General features: G+C 39.4%; 1 protein-coding gene across 2 annotated transcripts in view; it reads right to left on the bottom strand.

Moving 5' to 3' along the window:
• The window catches only part of OSBPL10 (oxysterol binding protein like 10), a 546,334-nt gene that overhangs the window by 57,751 nt on the left and 467,048 nt on the right, over positions 1–21,535 (bottom strand). The window lies entirely within an intron of this gene.

Genomic DNA, 21,535 nt, shown 5'->3' with positions numbered 1-21,535 from the left:
ACAAATGTTTATTAAAAAATGTTTATTTAACACCACTTTCCTGTTCAGGAAAGTTATTTTAAAACCAGGAATGTGTGTTTTAATGGACTGTCATGAGACTGTATTGTACTTTTAAACAAGAGTGCTCTTTTTTTAACATCAGTTTAAGAGTTGTTTAAAGTAACTGAAAACCTTTTTTTTTCCTGTGGAGAAATTGTGTTTATTTTACTTTTTGGGGTTAGCAAAGTGTTTTAACGTGCTTTATACTGTGTTTTTATGTGAAAACCATGGAACTAACTGTCAAGTCCCACTGTCAGTCCTTTTTCCAAACGCAAAAAGGAAAAGTTAAGCAAACAGCCTTTACCACTACAGCAGGCTAGCAATTTGCCTCTCTGTAGGTGTTCTGGCTATTAGCTTTACCTCCGGTCACTCATCATTTATCCCAGATCCCTCTATTGTAACACCTATTGCCACTATGGACTGGGGTTAGCCATGTTCTCTGTGGCTGTTGGGATCCCCTCAGTGGACAAGGGAGAGAGAACAAGGAAGGCTTCATTGTTTTCTCAGAATAATGTGCCTATCCCCTGGGGATGCTGCTGCTACCATTAACACAGTTGGCCCAACTTTTCCTGTCAAAATGAAAAAGAAAACAATGTGTATCTACTCCTCCTCAAATTTCTTTAGACAGTTTAGTTTACTTTGTTTGGCTCAGGATTTATTTCAGGCTATTTGTCCTTCGTATAAAGTAGTTTCTGGTAAAAGAAAGAGGGACATCTCTTTTTCTTAAGAGAGTAACTATTCTGAATCTGGCTAGGAAGATGAAGGAACAGACATAGATTTTTCCCTCAAAATTCTGATTCAAATTCAGAGAGCAGCTGAGTTTCTGAATCTCCCCTTTCTCTTTCTTTGCGACTATTTCCAGAATATACCATTTTTTCAGTGGGAGAACACTGTGGTTTCTCAGTCCTTCAGAAAATATTATGAAGTGTTACAGAAGTAATTTGCAGAACCTTCACCCATTTCCTCCAGTTCTATCAGCTTTGGAAGATGAGTGTGTTACTGCCTGCGATTTTCCTGACAGTCAGCCTGCTGCCCATAAAAAGAAGACAGGGTGCATAAAGTTCCTCAGTCTTTTAATTTTTTATACATTCTTCCCAAACCTGACCTGGCAGCTGTAGTTAATCCTACTACAGATAAGCATTTATTTAATTCCAATCCTATTCTTTCTGATAAGGATGGGAGGCTTACTGATAAGTATTAGGAAAAAGTGTATGCTTCTACAACTTTGATTTTCAGAATTCTGAATTTTCAGGTTCATTTGTTAAGGTTAATTCTGACTAACTGTGAAAGTATAAGGAATGCTTTGTCTGCAGTTTCTTCTTGTAAGAAAAAAATCCACTTTAATTTAGTTATGTGTTTTGTACAAGTCACAACTAGTTGTTTACAGTGTGTGTATGACAGCTGATACTATGGCCACTGGTACTCTTTTGAGGAGGTTTGCCTGGCTGCATTCTCAGAACCTCCCAATGTTAGAAATAAGAATTTAAAATTTTCTTTGGATAAAGATTTAGTTTTAGCCCCTCTACTGCAGAGATGATCAAAAACTGTGATGAAAGAGACTTCCCAAGATGGCTTCACATCGAGTAACAGCTTAATTCTAGCTATCCCAGTGTGAAAACAGAAACTTAACAGAGAAAACCAGTGGATTTAGATTTCTGGGTAAATTTCACTAACTGGCAATTAAGTGCACTGCTTGGATGCCAGCAAAAAAGGAGAGGACCTGAAGGAAAATCAGCTACAAAAGGTGAGGAAAAACACTGACTGGGAAAAGTACTGCAGCTGTTCAGAAAAAAGCAGTGCAAGCTCCAGACATGACTTCTAGTAACCAAGATGAAAATATAAGACAACTGCATGCAGACCTTATTAAAATAAACAAAACACTGACAAAGTGTATCAACACAAAGAACAAAAGGCTGGGAAAAATAGAAGAAACTTTAAACAGATATTCAGATGAGGTGATAAAACTGCAAAAATCAGAGGTGAAAATTTAAGAAAAGACTGGCTGAATACGACACTGCTCAAGAACAGATGTTTTAAAAAATAATAGAATTAAAGGACGCTGCACATTGGGGAAACCTGAGATTTTCTGCTGTACCAGACAAGCTGGAAGGAACAGACCAGATTCATTTTATGAAAGCACTGGACTGGAATTCCACAGTAGGAGCTGTTAATTGAAAAGGCACATTGTGTGTATGCTCCAAACCTGGCTATAATAAAGCAACCTAGACCTTTAATGGTAAAGATACAATCCTAATAGCAGAAGGAGTTGATTTTGACAAAACTGTGGCAGAAAGACAAAGGAATAAAAGTGGGAGACAGCAGGGTGTTTGTGGAGAATGATTACTCATTGTACACCGGGCAGAAGAGTCAATTTATTCCACTATTCAGGGAATGTCGAGAAGCAGGCATGAGAGTCAAACTACTGTACCCAGCTATCTTCAAAATATTGTTCCCTAGAGGGAAAAATATTTTTTAATGAAGTAAATGCTAAGTAGGAAATACGAAGTTTGTCCAACAAAAAGTGAATTATGAAACAGAAGGGGATTCTACTTCTTGTTCTTCTGGCAATAAAGAACACACACAGCTGTGCCAGTGAAACCTTTTCCAATGTTTCAATGGAAAATGTTTGAGAGAAGGAAAAATCATGAGTTGACTAGAAGAATCAAGAGTAAGTTGGAAATGAAGCAGAGAGATAATTTGGGAGATGGAGATAAAGAGGAATAAAACCAGTAACTTGGAAATTGACAAATGTGGGATTACAAAGCAATAATTATATTTGTGAAACATGACAGAACAAGAAAATATGGAAATATTAGACTCTTTTGGACTTTGTTAAACTTGTAGGGGACCCTAAAGCATATGCCCTACTTTATATCATTAATATTCGGAAAATACTTAGGAGAGGGGAAGAGGAGAAAAAAAGTAAACTGTAAGTAAAACAAGCCTGGGAGCTATACATGCGTCTTCCCATAGTTTTCTTGTAAATTGTTTTTCCAGCCTCTCCTGACAATCTTTTCTAACCTCATATGATTGATTCTTATAGTTATCATGCAGTGTTTGTATATGCCCTATTAATTATCCCTTTTTAACAGCCGCTTCTGTTCTAGATTCAGCTAAAAACCTTATCAGAGCAGGTCTTGCATTTAAAATTCCCCTATCCCTTTCACTTTGCCTGTATTCTGAAATCCAGCCCTGGTAGGGAAGGTAGTCTCTAGCTTGTAAACCAGAAGTCTTCTTGGCCTCATTCCATTTTGTTACCTTTCCTGCTTCAGTTATGTGCTCTCGATGTCTTGGTTCCTTTGCCAGGTTTCTTCAGTAAATTCAAGCCTCCTCTTGCTTGTTTCCTGTACTCCTACTTGCAGTCATCCCTATTCGTAAAACCTCCTTTGTCCATTCGCATGTTGGTGTATTTCTTGGAATACTATCTGCTACTTTATGAATATACTATTACTGCATGGTTATTATTCTCCTTAATGATCTGCATCCAAAATCCCACTCGCTCTACTTCTTGAACTTCCCACTTGCTTAATCATCATCCCTTTCCACTCTGAATTATAACCTTCTGATTGTGTTATGTACATCAGCCTTAAACAAGTTATAAATCTTATAGCATTTTGACACCATAATTTAATTTTACTGTAGTCATATATGCAATTTTTGTAAGCATATAGGGACGACTGCAATTAGGGGTACACAAAATAGAAAAGAGGGTGCTGGAAATTACTGGAGGAACCTGTTAAAGGAACCAAGGTACTGGGAACAAATTACAGGAAGAAAAGTAACAGAATGGGAAGAGGCCAAAAAGACATTTGGACTACAGACTAGTGATTCCCTTCCCTAACAGGGGCTGCAGAGTATAGACAAAGATAAAGCAATAGCAGAATCCTACATGAAAGACCTGCACTGGTTGAGTTTTTAATTGAACCTAGAACAGAAGCTGTTGTTAAAGGGAAAATTACTACAGCAAATAAAATACTGCACAATAACTACTGGAATCAATCAGAAGAGGTCAGAAAAGATTGAGACAAGAGATTAGATATACAATTCACAAAAATAAATAAATAAATAAAAAATGGGAAGACATATGTATGGCTCCCAAATATGCAACAAAGTTTGGAAGACTTAGGATTTTTGCCTGAAGTGTTTGCGCAGATACTTGTATACCCCAAGCAGGCTCAAAAGAATTTTTCCACAGGTAGATGTCAGATGATGAAGGTGTGACAGAGTAACTGAGAACATATGTTTTGGGATTGTAATGAGTTGGCAGACCTTAAATGTTCCCTACAGAGTACTCTGTCAGGAATAATGGGTGAGCAAATACGTGTAATTAAGGAAATGATTTCTCTGAGCTGGGATACAAGACCTGAAATGCATAGACATAGTAAGACATTTTTAACTTTAATTCTGGTGGCTGCCAAAAACAATTACTACAAAATGGAAATCAAAGTCTACACCAACTGTATTTTAAGTAATGAATATTATAAAAGATATAAAGGAGATGGAGAAGAGATCATTAGAAAAGAGAAGCAGCAAATTACATAGAAGTAAATGGAAATTGTGGGAACAATACATGCATAACAATGTTCAAGAGGAGGAGGAGTGAGGTTTAAGGGAAGGCAGGAATTGAGCAATGTTTGTAATGTTGGACTGATGACAGCAAACAAAATATATGTGAAGTATACTGTAATTAAATCGAAAAATGTTAAATGATTTGTATTACTTTTCTGTTGATGTATATTTGTGATAATTAATAAATGTGTAAAAAAATGAGGAAATAAAAAATGTTGAGCCTATAAAAAGCTAGTCTAAAAGCTACATGGAATTCTGCTTTTCATTATTCTAACAATAATAAAGTTTTTAGAAAGACTGCCAGTTAAAAAATTTCTGTGGTTCCAAAAGTAGATACTTGAGATGAAGAAAAAAACTCAGGAACTGTATAGAAGAGTCATGAGTACCTTATATTTGACATTGACTGGTGTTGGGAAATGGAAGTGATCAGGAAGATGATCTACAGCAATGAGAAATTATAAAATGAATGGGAGAACTGTAAGGTATCAGTACTACTGACAAAGGACTGGACATGTGAAATGTGGTTCTGCAAGAAGTGGTTGAGAAAGACTGAAATTTTATTGGCTGTGTTAAACTGGAGGATGAACTGAATAGCTTAAAGCCTATTTTATGTCATTAATGTTTAGAACAACACTGAAGGGACTGAATAGGTAACCAAGTAAAACAATTTTTTTCTTAATATCTGTATAAAAATGTAATTATGTAAATTACATGCTATACTGTAAAGCAGTTTTGTATAGTATGCAGTCAGAGGTATTTTACAGGCAACCATCACTCACTTCTTTCCCTACACAGCTTCCAACTTCTCAATATATTTACTTTCCAGCAAGACTCTACCTCATTTTTATTCTGCTTACCTATCTACCTTAACCTTCTCAATTATCCCGCCAGTCTACACTACTCCCAGCAAGCCACCTATCTTCCTCACACTTATCTTTCCCTGCTCTTTCATTCCACATTAACAAATAAACAACACTTCTTCCTACCTATATTACCTCACCTCTTTCAACCATCAACCTATTTTTATCCATCACATCTTATCATAGGGTTTCTTTCCTATAGCTTTATCAAATGTTATACGTTGTTCGCCATTACTTTTTATATTATTTTTTGTTTAAACTGTAAATCAATGTTTATTATTATTGTTATAGTTTTAAATTGTTTTATTCAATGCTTTTTGTTTTGAAGCTTTTCTTCACAGGCTTTCAGTGAAAAAGAGCCTTGCACGGCCCATTCAGACTATCACAATAAATAAACAAAAGAGATAAATGTAATAACTTTAAATGTGAGGTAGGGAGATGAGGAGGTTTGTCGGTAATTATTGTGTATGGTAAAGATTTTAAAGTAGGAAAGTACTTTTTTTTAGTTGTACAGTATTCCAGGCTTTACACTGCAATAAGGTAAGAAAGGCTGGACAGAAGCAACTTAAAAGTTAATATAATGTTGCGATCATGGGCTGCTTTGGAGAGAATGTAAAAGTGTATTCATCATATATGTATAACTAAAAGAAAACAACTTAGACCGTCTGTACATATATTGGTGAGTATCTACACCAATGGCCTTAGTATATGCTCCAGACAGTATTTTAAGCAAACAACCTTTAATAGTAATACAAACATGATACTTGTAGTCACAGAGACTGGGGATGTAAGTAATTACTTATGAGAGGTCTGAACAGTGAAATTTGCAAGCGTTCTTTCTTGCATTTGCAAAGTTACTAGCTATTTTTTCCATTAGCAAATACTTTTAGTTGGAGGCAAGCAGTGTGAAGGTATAATTAATCGTGATAGATCTGAACACTACAGTCTGAGAAAAATGTGCAAGGTACAAAGTCATTAACACTTGAAGGTACATTGTCAAGCAGCCTTTAAACAGTTCGATTACCAGCAAAGAAACACAATATAACAGCTGGCAGAGGAAACTGTAGTATAGGAGCTAAACACTCAAAAAAATAACTACTGGAACTTCAAAGATGGTTGAAAGATACATAAACAAAGTCTGAAAATGTAGGATGCAAAAGTTGTGCAAGAAAAAGACAAACGAAGTCTGAAAATGTAGGAGGCAAATAAGATATGCAAGAAGTTCCTCCTGGGCAGTCTTAATACTTCAATGTGTTTAATATAACAGTGCACAAGAGTTTATCTTTACCTTTGTAGGTATGCCTTGTACATTTTCCTTTACTATCCCCCTATTTGTTTCTTTTGGTACTGCTTGTAAATAGTTTATTTCCTGGATGTATAAACAAAATGTATCTTGCCTTTTGTATTTCTAATTGTATTGTTTACTACATGTGAATATTTTTTTCTTCACCTGGGCTATGCCTGGTAATACTATTTTTTTATCAGTATACTTCCCGGGTAAAACATTCAAATAAATAATTCATTTAAGAGTTACCACTGCACTTTTTCATAAGGCTAAAACTAAAAGTCTACTAAAAGTATGCACGTTTTTTTTTTTTGACATTTGGAGGGGGAATCAAGATAAGATAAGAACAGATAATAATCAGTTTAAGTGGCAACACAGACACTAGTATGCACTTTATCATGGGCAAATTTAATTTTAGAATAGGTAATATCTGTATGTAAATTCTGGGCAAGTATTCCTATTTGGAGAGGTAAACATTCTTTCTGGGAATGGCAAATAGTTTTGTACATTTGCTGCAAGTTATAAGGGGACAGGAGGTTCTGAAAAATTATTCAGATTTTTGTTTCTTACATGCTTTTATTAAATCAGCAAGTCTAGAAAAGTGTGACATAGGTTCAAAATACAGATCACAAGAAGTAATTACATAGATCAGCCTGTCAAACATTCTGTACATGGAAGCTGTAAGTTGGAAATACAGATTCAAAAGAAATGTCATGCATAACAGGTAGGAGTAACAGCTTTTTATCATAACAGCTACTCAATATTAACACAGAATGTAAATGGTCTTACAGATACAGACAAAAATGTATTGAGCAATTTAAGTGTAACATGCAAACAACAACATTACAGAAGATGCATTTGGACAAAAATGAGAATCAGATTTTTTTGTGGGCATTCGGCAGAATATCAGAGAATGAGAAGTTGGAGTAGCAGTACTGATTGTGAGATGGACTCCAAAAATAATAGGGGGCTAAGATTTGAGGTAGTAAGGGGTTACTGGTAGTGCAGGAGGATTATGATGGCATATATTCAACATTCTACTTAAAAATACTAATACGGATCTCAGGAGAATTTTGGGAGTAGTAATACATTTTCAGCAGGGAATATTATTTATGGGTGGGGAGTGGAACCTGATTTGTAGCAGTGTGGACATATCAGGGACTCACACGAGAAAAATATAACAAAACAGGCTAGGTTTCTGAAGAATTTATTTATGAGAATATTTTGCATGGAAGACATATATAGTACCAAGAGCTTAGACAGAATTTACTTACTAGTCCCCAAAATTCAATAACGGAGCTACAATGGAGAGAAATTATATTTCATTAAAAGAATGTAAAAGGTGATGCCAAAATTGACAGATATGGATCAGTGTGTTTTTTGAAGGGGAGGCAAACATTTGACAACATTAAAAGAACAATGATGATCCAGAGGGAAACAGAATGTAAGAAAATACCACTGTTATTGGTGGGTCTTGGTGCAGAGAAGGCATTTGACACAGTAAGCTGGGATTTTACGAGCAGGGTAATGGAAGCATTTGCATTCCCTGATAAAATTATAAGGTTGATTATGAGGGATAAGAGGTGAAAATTAAAGTGGGTGGGTTCCTTTCTGATAATTTCTGTTTGAGCAGAGGAACCATGCGGGTGTGTCCTCTTTTTCCTTTTGTTACTTGCATTATATTTAGAACCACTGACAAACAAAATAAGCCACTCAGAAATTCAAGGATATAATTGGTATGGTAGTCAAAAAAAGCTGGCTTATTAGCAATGATATTTTATACTTGATAAAACCAGAAAATTACATCTAAGTGTTGTGGAACATTTTTAGGCAGTTTCAAGTAATTTTGGGATACATAATCAATGAAGCTAAAACAAAGGTAACAGATGAAAACTATGTACCCACTCATGAATTGGCTCAGCAACATCCATATTTAAAGGGACATGACAACATGAAGTACTTAGGAGCATGGATTAAAAGAGAGTCTGTTTAGGCAGCTAAGGATATGTGGGAAGAGACTAAACAAAAGATGATACAAAAAATGAGAAAATGAAAGGTCTGTTTTATGGATATGGATGGCAAGATACAACCATTTAAAATGTTTTTAGTCCCTTTAGTTTTATACATAGGTCAGGCTTTTTTTTATATATATATCAACCAGAGGATAGCAATTCACAAACAGCTGAAGGGTTTTATCTGGAAGGGGAAAACAGCAAGAGTCAAGTGGGATAAGCTGATTCCTTCTATAGAACAAGGTGGGGCTTGAGATTACCTGATTTGAAGGGATATTTCAGACCTACACAGTTAAGGCTCCTGTACACAGCCCAAGCAGAAAGCTGTAATTCAAAGTGGAAAGTGATGATGATAAGGGGGGGGGCTCAAGAATCAATGAAAGACTTGGATTTTTGATGCAGATCCTTAAGGAGAATAACAATAACTATACAGAATATTATATTCATAAAGTGGCAGAAAGTATTTTAAGAACTAAGACAACATGTGAATGAAGAAAGGAAATTCTGCCCATAGGGATGACTGCAATTAAGGATACAGACAACAGGCAAGAGGGGGTTGAAATTTATTGGAGAAAAGTGGCAAGAGAACCAAGACATTGGGAGCAAATAGAGAGGAAAAGGTAATAGAATGGGAAGAGGCCAATAACTTATTTGAACTGCTGGCTAGAGATTGCTTTCCCTATCAAGGATTGATATTTCAGTATAGGCAAAGAGAAAGAAACAGGTCTGTCTTAAGTGAAAGACCAGAAAGTACAGTTGTGTACACTTACCATAAATGTAGATGTTCGAGTGTATTCACTGTTACAGTCATTTCATTTGGATTATTTGCTTGCAGGCAGCCCTCAGTCGGCCTGATTAACAAAGGCTTAGGTCCTGCGTTGGCTGCTGTCCGTTCTTCCATGACGTCAGGGGTATACAACATGCAGCCGACGCCACTACATCAGATTTTCTTTCCCCAGATGTCAGGTCCCCCCCTAATGGGAAGCAATTAACTATAAAAATACAATGATATACCTCCAACAAAAAAGCAAATACACCAAAAAGCTTTTAAGCATAGTAAAGGAAAGTAGAGGTATAGCCAAAAGAAGTTAGGGGGCTGGAGGGAGGGTAACCAGGACTGCAACAGTGAATAAAACTTGAACATCTACATTTATGGTAAGTGTACACAACTGTACTATGTTCTTCATGTTTCACTGTTGCAGTCATTATATTTGGGTAGATTCCCAAAGCTATGGTTGGGAGGAGGAATTTAGATAGCATTAGGACTGCAGTGGCAAAGCCAGCTCTGGATTTAGAGAAAATTGGCAAATGATAATGCTTGGTGAAAGTATATACAGAACTCCAGGTAGCAGCTTCTATGATGTCCCTGGTAGGGACTCCTCTGAGAAAGGCTGTAGAGGTAGATGCAGTAGCCCTGGTGGAGTGAGGTCTGATCTCCTGTGGGATAGGTTTTCCATGGTGCTTATAGCAGAAATGAATGCAATGGCCTATCCATTTAGAAAGAGTTTGAAATAGCCCTCCCCTCTACCCCCACAGCAAATGCCACCAGCAGTTGTTCAGATTTCCTTTGAGGTTTAGTCCTGTCCAAGTACAATCTAAGTTGTCTGTGCACATCTAAGGAATGCAGTATCCATTCCCATTTGTTCTGTGGATTGGGAAAGAAGGTTGGCAAATGAATGGACTGATTAAGAGCCACACTGGATACCACCTTGGGCATGAAGGATGGATTGGTTCTGAGGGACACCCTGTCCGCATGAAAGATGATGAAAGGCTTCACTGCCATAAGGGCCTGTAATTCAGATACCCTTCTTGCTGAAGTGACTGCTAAAAGGAAAGCCATTTTCCAAGAAAGAAATTTTAAGTCTGCAGTAGCAGCTGGCTCAAAAGGAGGTAGAGTGAGTTTCTCCAAAAACAAAGTTAAGGTCCCAGGCTGGGGTTGGAGCTTTCCTGGGTGGTCTCAATTTTTTTGTTCCTCTAAGGAACTGCTTGAGCAGTGGATGAGAGAAGAGGGGAGGTTCTGTGTTATGAGCTGAAATGGCTGAGGCGTGAATTTTGATGGAGGAAAAAGACAGGCCCTTGTGAAGCATCTCAGTTAAGTATTTTAAAATCTGAGGTAAACTGGGCACTGCTGTGCTCATCCCTTGGGACTGGTTCCAGGTGCAGAATCTTTTCCATTTTTCAGCATAAGATTTTCTAGGACTAGGCCTCCTTGCCTCTAAAATGATATCCATCACAGGTTTACTGAGGGATGGTACAGGAGAGATTAGGTAATTAGCCAGGCTGCTAGGTTCAGTGTTAGAAGCTGAGGGTGCAGAATCTGGTTCTCCTGCTGAGACAACAGGGAAGGAGTCTGAGGCAGGTGCCATGGGGATAACCATGACACACTGCGTAGGAGGGGGGTTCCCATTGTTGGCATGGCCAGTCTGGAGGAATCAAAATCATCCTTGGTTTGTCCGGTTTGATTTTTAGTAGTACTTTGAAGAGCAGAGGCAGAGGGGGAAAGGCACAGACTGATAGGTTTTTCCAGCTGAAGGACAGAGCATCCACTTTCCAGGCTTGTTTATGGGGAGTCCTTGTGCAAAATTTGTCCAATTGGTAGTTCTGGAGAGAGGCAAACAGGTCTATATCTGGGCTCCCCCATTTGCTTGTTAACATGTTGAAAATCCTTAGTTCCAGTTTCCACTCATGTGGGTCCATGAGGTTTATGCTTAGTCTGTCTGCCAGTGTATTTAACTTTCCTGGCAGGAATTGAGCTTGTAGGTGCACTTGGTAGCTCAAGGCTGTGTTCCACAATGCCATGGCTAGTCTGCAGAGGGGGTAAGAATGTGTACCCCCCCCTGTTTGTTTATGTACCACATAACAGTGGTGTCCGTCTTTACCATTAGTTGTCCTGGAAGAATGTGGTCCTTCAAGGCTGTCAGAGTATTCTGTACAGCTAACATTTCTTTTTGATTGATATGCAGGTGCATTTGACTTGAGTTCCATTTGCCCTGAATGCACTTCCCTGCCAGGTGAGCCCCCCATGCATAGTCTGATGCATCTGTTGTTAGGGTTTGGGTGGCAGGGAGTGGTGTGAAAGGCAGTCCCTTGTTTTGGTGGCAGGCCTCTCCCCACCAAAGGAACTCTAGGCATAGGCAAGGTATGATAGGAATCATTGCTTCCAGATCCTGAGAATGTTGACACCATAGGCTTTTTAGATACCACTGTAGTTTCCTCATATGCAGTCTTGCAAATGGAGTTAGAAGAATGCAGGAGGCCATGAACCCCAAGGCTTGCAGTATGCGTCTTGTAGATAGCAGGGTTTTTGTGGCCACTTGTTTGAAGTAGGTTGTCAAATGAATTTGTTTCTCTCTGGCATGAGATAAGCCATCTGGGAAGTTGTAGTCAAGCTTGCTCTCAGGAATATAATTTGTTGACAGGGTACCAGGTATGATTTCTTTTTGTTTATGGTGTACCCCAGACAAGTTACAACCCTTTGTACAAAGGCCAGATGATCCAAAAGTAACTCCAGGCTTTCTGCCTGAATTAGACAATCGTCCAGGTATGGGTATATTTGAATAGTTCTTTGCCTGCAAAAAGCAATAACTGGAGCTAGGCACTTGGTGAATACCCTGGGCACAGTAGATAAGCCAAAGGGCAGTGCAGAGAACTTCTGCAAGACTCCCTGATTGGGATGTGCAGGTATGCTTCTTTTAAATCTAGTGTTGCCAACCAGGCATTTTTGCCTAGCATAGGAAGTAATTGGTGAAGAGTCAGCATCTTGAATTTTGGAATCTCCAAAGAGGTGTTTAGAGCAGACCGGTCCAGGACAGGAAGCCATGAATTGTATTTTCTGGGTACCAGGAAAAGTCTCAAGTAGACACCTTGTCCCTTTTCCACTTCTGGTACCAGCTGAATAGCCCCCATGCTTAAGAGAGAGAAAGTACTTGTTTTGGGGCCTCTGCCCACTTATTTGGGGGTAGGTATAACCATCCACTTAGTGTTGGCAACTTGTGGAAGTGAATTCTGTATCCCGGGGACACTATATTTAAAACCCATTTTTCCTGGGTAATGAGTTCCCAGTTTTTTGCATGAAGAGCAGTCTTTCCCCCCAAAGGGGCAGTCAGTTGATAAGTGCTTGGAAATTTTAAAAGGAAGTCATTGAGGCAGTTTACCATAGGGGGAGTCTTATTACTCCCACATTTGGAAGTGGAGGCCACCCACTGCTTAGTCCTGTGTGTCCCCTGGGATTGAAACTTGGGGTTTTTGCTGTGTCTGGGTTTGGCTTGAGAAGACCTTGAAGAGGCTGGAAATGACCAATTCTTAGAGGGCCAGTGCCTACTAAATCTAGGAGGCTGAACTTGTAAGAAAACAGTTTGCATAGATTTAGCTTTATCTTCCATCTTTTTGAGAACTTCCTCAGCCTTGTTGCCAAACACGTGGTCCTGAGTTAAGGGAGCATCCAACAATTTAGCTTTAACATGATCAGGCAAAGATTGCTCCTTAAGCCAAGCATGCCTTCTGAGCACAGACCCAGTGACAGCAGCCCTGCAAGAGGCCACTAATGAATCAAAACCACACTGCAAAGTATGTTTTCCAACTTGTTCAGCAGAATGCATTAAATCCTGTAATTCTTTATTTTCCACACAGTCAGTAATCAACATCATTTTCTGTTTAAGCAATCCAATAACATGTTGCTGATACTTTAACATATGAAACTGGCAGTTTAAAGCCCTAATGGCCAAGGTTGCAGAAGTGTAAACCTTCTTACCCCATCTATCCAGCGTCCTGGAGTCTCTATCAGAAGGGGTAGGATTTTTAGCAGTAGAAGCCTTAATGCCCTTGGGCCCCTGTGAAATAGTCTCTGGATCTGCAATAGGATTTTTAAAAAGGAACCTGTGTGACTCTAGGACCCTGCAATATTTGTCAGGTTTTCTGGGAGCAGGAGGCAAGGAATCAGGGACCAAACTAGATTCCAAAAAAGCATCATCAACAATGTCTAGTACAGGAGGAATAGCTAAAGGCCTATACTGAGGTAGGAGTAAGAAATCCCTAAGCCTCTTTTTTGAATCAGAAAAATCCTGGCTTTCCCAGTGGAAATGCTCCCTTAGAGTATGTAAGGTTTCCCCAAAAGAAAAATCCTCTGGAGGGGAAGCAGAGGGAATGGAGTCCTCTGCATCAGAATCCTCATATGTAGACAAGGACAAATCCAGATCATCAGAAGAATCAGAAAAAAACAGAATCCTGGTCAGAAGATTCATAAACAACTTCAGTCCTAGGCCTCTTAGAAGGGGGGGGGGGGTTGACTAACCCTGATTAGAGTTACTAGATCTTCAGCCATTCTTATCATTTGTTTTTTAGGCACAGAGGCCAGAACATGTGGCCTGGGCATCGTATTTTTAGGCATGGTTCGAGATTTAGGTCTAAGTGAAGAAGGAGGCGTTGGTTTAATATGCAAGTCCGTAGGCCTGAATACACCCTATGAAGCCAGTGCCTGCACAGCGGCACCGGACCCATCCAAGGTAGAGACATCCATGGGTTCCATAGTTGAAGCATCTCATGGCATACCGGACTCCGAATGGGTCTCAGTAGATGGCCTGTGAATCAGAAGTAGCAGGGCTATGAAAGCACCTCATTGAGTACCGGCGAACTGGCAACTGGCTTAGGAGAAGAGTCGTCGACAGTTTTGGACCTCAGCGGCTTGTCTCTGTCTTTATCTTTGCATTTTTTCAGAATCCTGGTAGTTGGATGGATAACCAATGACATTTCTGGATAATTAAACCGGGAACCGAAATATTTATAGGTGGAAATATGCCGACAATGGATAGGGCGCTGATTAAATAAAGCACAAAACTGACAGCAAGGTACGTCGTGGTCAGGGCCTAAGCAAGGAATACAGAACGAAAGAAAATCTTTATGAGGTATTTGCTTTCCACAAGTAATGCAATTATTAACTTTTACTGACATCGGTAAGGAGCAAGAAAAAGATTCCCCAATGGGGTACTTAGCTTTAGTTGAAGACTTCGGTTCTGAAACTCGAAAACAAAAATTTCAGGAGTTGGCCGACCGGCACTTGTGAACTGCTTCTATTTTGGGCACCGCACGGCACTTGTGAACTGCTTCTATTTTGGGCACCGCACGGCAAGAAAGACTGATGTAATGGCGTCAGCTGCATGTTTTATACCCCTGATGACCTGACATCACAGAAGAAGGGACAGCAACTGACACAGGACCCAAGACTTTGTTAATCAGGCCGACTGAGGGCTACCTGCAAGCAGATAACCCAAATTTAATGACTGCAACAGTGAAACACGAAGAACATCTGGTAGAATTTTTAGTAGAATGTGGAACAGAAGCTGCTGTTAAAAAAAGGAATAATTAGTAAAGCATATAAAATTTGCATGACAACTATAAGAATCAATCAGAGGAGGTTAGAAAAGACTGAGAAGACAGAATGGATAAGCAATTTACAAACAAACAATGGGGGATATGTATGTCTCCCAAACATGCAACAAAGTCTAGAAGATTTAGGATCTTTACTTGGAAGTGTTTACACTGGTATTTTTACACCCCAAGTAGACTCCAAAGAATTTTTCCTCAGGCAGATAGCAAATGTTGGAGGTGTGATGGGAAGAAAGAGGTAACTGGGGACATATTTTCTGGGACTGTAATGAGTTGGCAGACTTTAAAAACTAGTAAAAGACGAAAAATTGCACAAACCACCAAGAAAATCATTGCACAAGCAGTATATGCAGGCAATAAGGGACAGTGAGCCCTGAAATAATCCAATGTGTGCTTCAAATCAAGCCAACACATCCACTTCAAGTACAAGGATGCTTTCTTTATTCAAACAAGAAGGTATAAGCACCTTTGTTCCAAAAATTAAAGCAGGAACTTCATCAGATACAAGGAAATTAAGGAAGTAAACTGTCATCCCACATTCCATTGGGAGGAATGGTTTTGTGATTATTTGTTTTCTAAGGGAATACCCCAGGACAAAATCAATATGTACGAACAGATTTTGGATATGGTGCTGAGAAGCAACTTTATCTTGTTTGATAATCAGTATTACTTACAAACACATGGGGCTGCTATGGGTTCAGCATTTGGGGGGCTGTACGCCAATATTGTCATGCTGGAATGGGAAAAACATACTTTGAAACAATCAACATATTTGTGATTCTGTAATACTTACATGAGGTATTTGGATGACATGTTTATTTTATGGGAAGGCCCTAGGGACCAAATTGTTGAATTAATTAACTATATTAACAACTCAACCTCTCTTTTGAGGTTCACATATAGTGTTAATGCATGTGAAATTTCCTATCTTGATGTTCTGTTAAAGAAATATCTGAAACAACAGAGATTTGTGGCTGAAATTTTCAGAAAAGAAACCTTTTCCAACAGTTTTCTGCATTTTGACAGCTACCACCCATTCACTCAGAAATGTGCAGTTATTAAGGGCCAATTTGTGTGTGGAGCATGCATGGTGACAACTTGGACAGGTTTTACTAGGGAATGCCTTAACTTGAAGGAAATGTTCTTGAGAACAGGTTGCCACCCCCAATTTAATTGACAACATCAAGAAGGAAGTTAGTGAGAAAAGACAATGTGGGTATTTTGCACCAATTTTGGGCGCCCCTAATACTGACCATCCCGATTTGACTGGGTTGAATATAACAGAAACAGTCACGGACACTGTTATGAATGACCAAACAACTCTCCATAACCAGGAAACATATAGGAGGGACCATTCTTCTAGGTCTGAAGTAACTAATTACCACACAAGTTTTTCAACTGCCTTCTCAAATGACGCATACATCATTAAAGATATTTTGTGTAAGAATTGGAATTTGTTGAGTAGTTACTGAGAATTTTTTTAAATTTTAGGAGAAAAACCTGTGTTTTTTTTCAAGAAGGGCCCTAACATGAAGAACATTTTCAAATGTAATAACGGAATCTATAGGAAGGGTTAGATGATTAAGTGTGGGGCATGTAAATTTTGCCCTTTTATTTTGGAAGTCAGTGAATGTGAAATTAATAGAATGAAAATAAAAATACCTGAGAGGTGTAGCTGTTTAACCGAAAGAGTAGTCTATTTTGCTATATGTTCCTTTTGCCCATATTTTTATGTGGGGAAGACAGAACGTAAGCTTAAAATTAGGATCAGCGAGCACCTTAGGAATATAAGGGATGCTAGTGAAGTGAATGCACTTGCTAGACACATTAGTGAGTACAACAATCACCACTTCAAATTTGTAGTACTTAAGTCCAAAAAAAAAACATAATGGGGGGAGCAGCCGGGCCACATTTACTCGAAAAAGCTGAGTTGCTATGGCAATTACGACTTGATGCCACCCACTGGCCAGACTTAAATGACAGCCTTTCCATAAGCAGTCTGCTTAAATTGAGGGCTTTTGATAGGTGAAACATTCCCTTTAGATATGGATTTGGTACAAAAATGTTTTTTTATAAATGGCCTTCATACATGTTGTATGTATGTGTACATGAAATTTATACATTTGTTCCTAATGTATGCATATTTTATTTATATGTTTTTATATACATATATATTTTTAAAAGCATTTTATATATACACATATTTACATATTTATTCTTGTGTTTATAATATATAGTTAGGGTATTGACATTTGCACAATCAGTTTTTATATGTATTTTTATATTTTGATATTTATACTGTTTTGTGCTGACACATTCATGTGTAGGGTTTCAGACTTGGGAGTGGATTTCATTAATCCAGGAAGTGATGTCATGTAAGATTTCCTATTTAAGACAGTTTACTTCCTTAATTTCCTTGTATGTGATGAAGTTCCTGATTTAATTTTCGGAATGAAAGCACTTATACCTTTCTTGTTTGTCTGAATAAAGAAAGCATCCTTGTACTGAATTGGATGTGTTGGCTTGATTTAAAGCACACATTGGATTATTTCAGGGCTCACTGGCTCTTATTGCCTGCATACTACTTGTGCAACGATTTTCTTGGAGACTTTAAAAATTCCCTGCAGCCTTCTCTGTCAGAAACACTGGGTGAGCAGGTTGGTATGCATAAGGAAATTGAGCTATGATAAAAAAATCAGATTTGGCTAGACACAGTAAGGCCCTAATGAGTCTAATGTTAGTGGCTGCCAAAAAAAATCATTTACTAGAAAATGAAATTCAAATTCTAAACCAACTGTACTATAAGTAGTGAATATAGTAAGCGACATAAAACAACTGGAAATGGGATGGTTAGAAAAGGGTAGAAGCAAATTACATAGCAAAAATGGGATTTGTGGGAACAATACATGCAGAATAATGTTTTGGAGGAGGAATAAGATTGTAAAAGAAGGCAGGATTTGAATGAGCTATGTAATATTTGACTAAAAATGAAATGCTGAATAATGACTGCAACTAAAAATGTCAATATGGTTTGTTTTCATTTATATAAATGTATGACTGTCTATGTCCTAAGTGATAATTTAATAAAGATGTTTCTTGTTTAAAAAATAAAGAAGTTATTTCTTATCAAAACGTTGCATCTGAGTTGTTGATCTTCTTCCAGTCATCACTGATGGGTTCGGTTCCGAGCCCTCAGAACTGAGTCGGCCTTATACCAAGCTTGCGTGCACCAAACACTCTCGAGCTAAGCTGCTACCCACAATGCCCTTTACTCAGTTACCTCAGATTGAGTTTGCATGCAACATATAGAAGAAGAAACAAGTCAGAGGCCATCTCTGCGCAGAAACCCTAAGACACCACAAAGACCCAGAAGATCTGCCAGGAACCTTTGGAGGGGGTCGGTGGGAGGGTGTGATGACTGGAAGAACAACAACTCAGATGAAACGTTATGGTAAGACATAACTTCTTTACCTGAAGTTGTTAATCTTCTTCCTATTCATCATTGATGGGACCGAGTCCCCGGCTACTTGGAGAACCTGGGTGGCCCTTATGGAAGAACATTCCTGAGAACCATTGAACCAAAGGCCGCTCTTCCCCTGGACATCAGATCCAATTTGTAATGCCTGATAAAGGTGTGGGGCTTAGCCCAAATGGCAGCTGCACAAATGTCATCCATCTGCTCTGAGTTACAGCACAATGGCACTAAATATGGGAAGACAAAAGTATCTTGCGGAAAAACATAGGTTGTCTGGCTATTAAAGGAATTAGAGAAACCATGCTGGTACCTTGAGGTTTGAGATATCCAGATGAATCGTGCCTGTCGGGTGAAACAGGAGGTCTGGAATAGAATCCAGAACCCAAGGTAGGAAAAGCAGATGAGGCCAAAGGAAGGGGTACCAAATCTGTTGAGGCCAGTAAGGTGCAATGAGGATTACTCTGCTCTTCAACTGGGCAGCTTTCTGTAGGTACGTGGAAATTAGAGGGGTTGCAGGGTAGGCATAGAAAGACAATGGCCAATCGTGGATTACAGTGCTCTCAGTGATTCCCACAATGGAGGGATCAGGGCAAAGAAGCTGCTGTACTTGTTTTGGGAAGATGCAACAAGATCACAGCAAGGGTGGCCCCATTGATGGGAAATCATATCCGTCACTTTCCTGTTGAGACACCACTCGTGAGGTAGTAGAATGAACCTGCTCTGTTTGTCTGCTAAAACACTGGACTTCCCCAGAATGTGCATCGCTATCAGAAAGCAGTTGGAGGAGATCACTCATTGCCACACACTAAAAGCTTCTCAACATCTCAACACAGGGGGTTAAGATCTGGGTTCCCCTTGTTTACTGATGTGCTAAACTACTGACATGTTGTCTGTCTGGACTGCAACTGTCCCGAAAGGGAGAGTGTTCACAGGTTGGTACTAGGCTTTTGGCCCTAGGGCCTATATAAGTCTAGCCACAAAATGTACCCTGGCTTTCGCCACCCAAGAAAATTATTTTCCTGTGCCCCTGTCTAGCAGAGCCACAGAAGTGATCCCAGGGGTGAATTTCCCATTTCCCATCCAATCATCAAGATTTTTCTTGAACAGTGCTAATGAGGAGCTCTGTTTGACATAGACAGGTAGTCTGTTCCAGAGTATGGGAAGTCTCTGGGACAGGAATCTATCCCTCCAGCATGTTCTGTTTATTGTGGTGACAAGGTTTAGGTCCCTAGAGCGTGTAGCTCGGAGGGATTGGGATTTCTTTAAGTGGAGCATGTCCAACAGCTCTTGGTTTGACATAGCTTTGTATGTTAGGCAGAGATCGCCCTTGAGTAGGCGATATGCGATGGAGTAAAGCTGTAGTTTTTTGAGACGGTCTGCGTAGAGCATCTGTTTGAGGCCAGTAATCCTCTTTGTGAGGTATTTCTGTGGTCTTTCCAGTTGTTGTAGATGTCTTGTGAGGTACATTCCAAAAGAGACGTTGTACTCTATAATGGGTCTAATGAGTGATGAGTAGAGGGGAACAATGACCTCTTTTTTTCTGGATGAGAATCCTTTTGTGATGAGATTAGCCACGTAGAAGAATTTCCTGACCACTGTGGCGATGTGATTATCAAAGGAGAGACTACTGTCCACCTGTGTCCCAAGGTCTCATCACATTTTCGGCATTAAGTAGACTGCCAGCTATGTGCTAGTTCATGGGTACAGAGTTTTTACCAAAGGGGATGACGATACACTTTTTGGCATTGAGCTTCAGGCCATGGCTTTGACACCAGGTATCTGTCTCAGTGAGGCCCTTTTGTAGTTTGTCCACATCGTTAGGAGTTTCGATTATGGCTCCTAGTTTGCAGTCATCTGCAAACTTTGTTAGCCAAAGACCTTCTGTGTTAGCCTGCACTTCAGAGAAGTAGATACCAAACAGGAGAGGACCGAGGACTGAACCCTGTGGTACTCTGCTTGTTACTGGTCTGAAGTCGGATTTGGAATCCGCTACTTTCACAGTGTGGGTTCTGTCTGTGAGCCAGTTGGCAACCCATCTTATGACATAAGGATTTATACCTAGTTTAGTGAGCTTATCTATAATTCCAGAGTGGGGGATTGTGTCAAAAGCCTTGGTGAGATCTAGATAAGCTGTGTGAACCATTTTACTCTCATCTATGGCTTTGGTGACTGCTTCAAAGAAGTCAATCAGATTTAGGAGACATGATCTGCCTTTTACAAATCCAAACTGGGTAAGGACCAGAGTTTGGAGATTACCAATGTCTTTGTTTATGAGTTCCATGATGATACGTTCCATGGCCTTGCAGATCAGGCTCGTCAGGCTAATGGGGCGGTAGTTCCCAGGGTCCGTCGTGGCTCCCCCTTTGTGGAGTGGGATAACCGTCGCGGTGCGCCATTCAGTGGGTACAAAGCCTGAGGTGAGACTATGATTGAACATGGTACTTAGGTAGGGTGCCAGTTCATTCTGTAGTTCGTGTAGAACGCAGCCTGGGATATTGTCAGGTCCCATGGGTGCTGTGTTTGGAGAATGTGTTTTTTACCTGTGCAGCCGTGATTATAGGAACTTTGCATTCTTCCGGTATAGAGATGGGCCTTCTAGGGGGGTGAGAGGGAGGTAAAGTTAGCACTGAACCTATCTGCTAGGATTTGGCAATATCAGCCGGTTCTGTATATTTAGTGCCATTGTGCTGTAACTCAGAGCAGATCTGACTGTTCCCATTGAGATTCTTGACATAGCTATAGAATGCTTTGTGGTTGTCTTTAGAGTCAGTGGCAATTTTGTTTTCGTAACTAGCTTTGGAGGATTTTATGAGGGATCTCAGCTTCTTACTGAGGTTGACCAGGGAGTTCCTCCAGTCATGGGATTTTACTCTTTTTTTGCAACAGTTTCTTCCTTCTATTGTAAAGTTTGTTT

Source organism: Protopterus annectens, chromosome 10.part0, assembly GCF_019279795.1.
Source record: "Protopterus annectens isolate FY-2018-M chromosome 10.part0, PAN1.0, whole genome shotgun sequence".
NCBI lineage: Eukaryota > Metazoa > Chordata > Ceratodontiformes > Protopteridae > Protopterus > Protopterus annectens.
The sequence above is the reverse complement of the archived record's forward strand: the minus strand, read 5'-3'. Positions and strand labels throughout refer to the sequence as shown.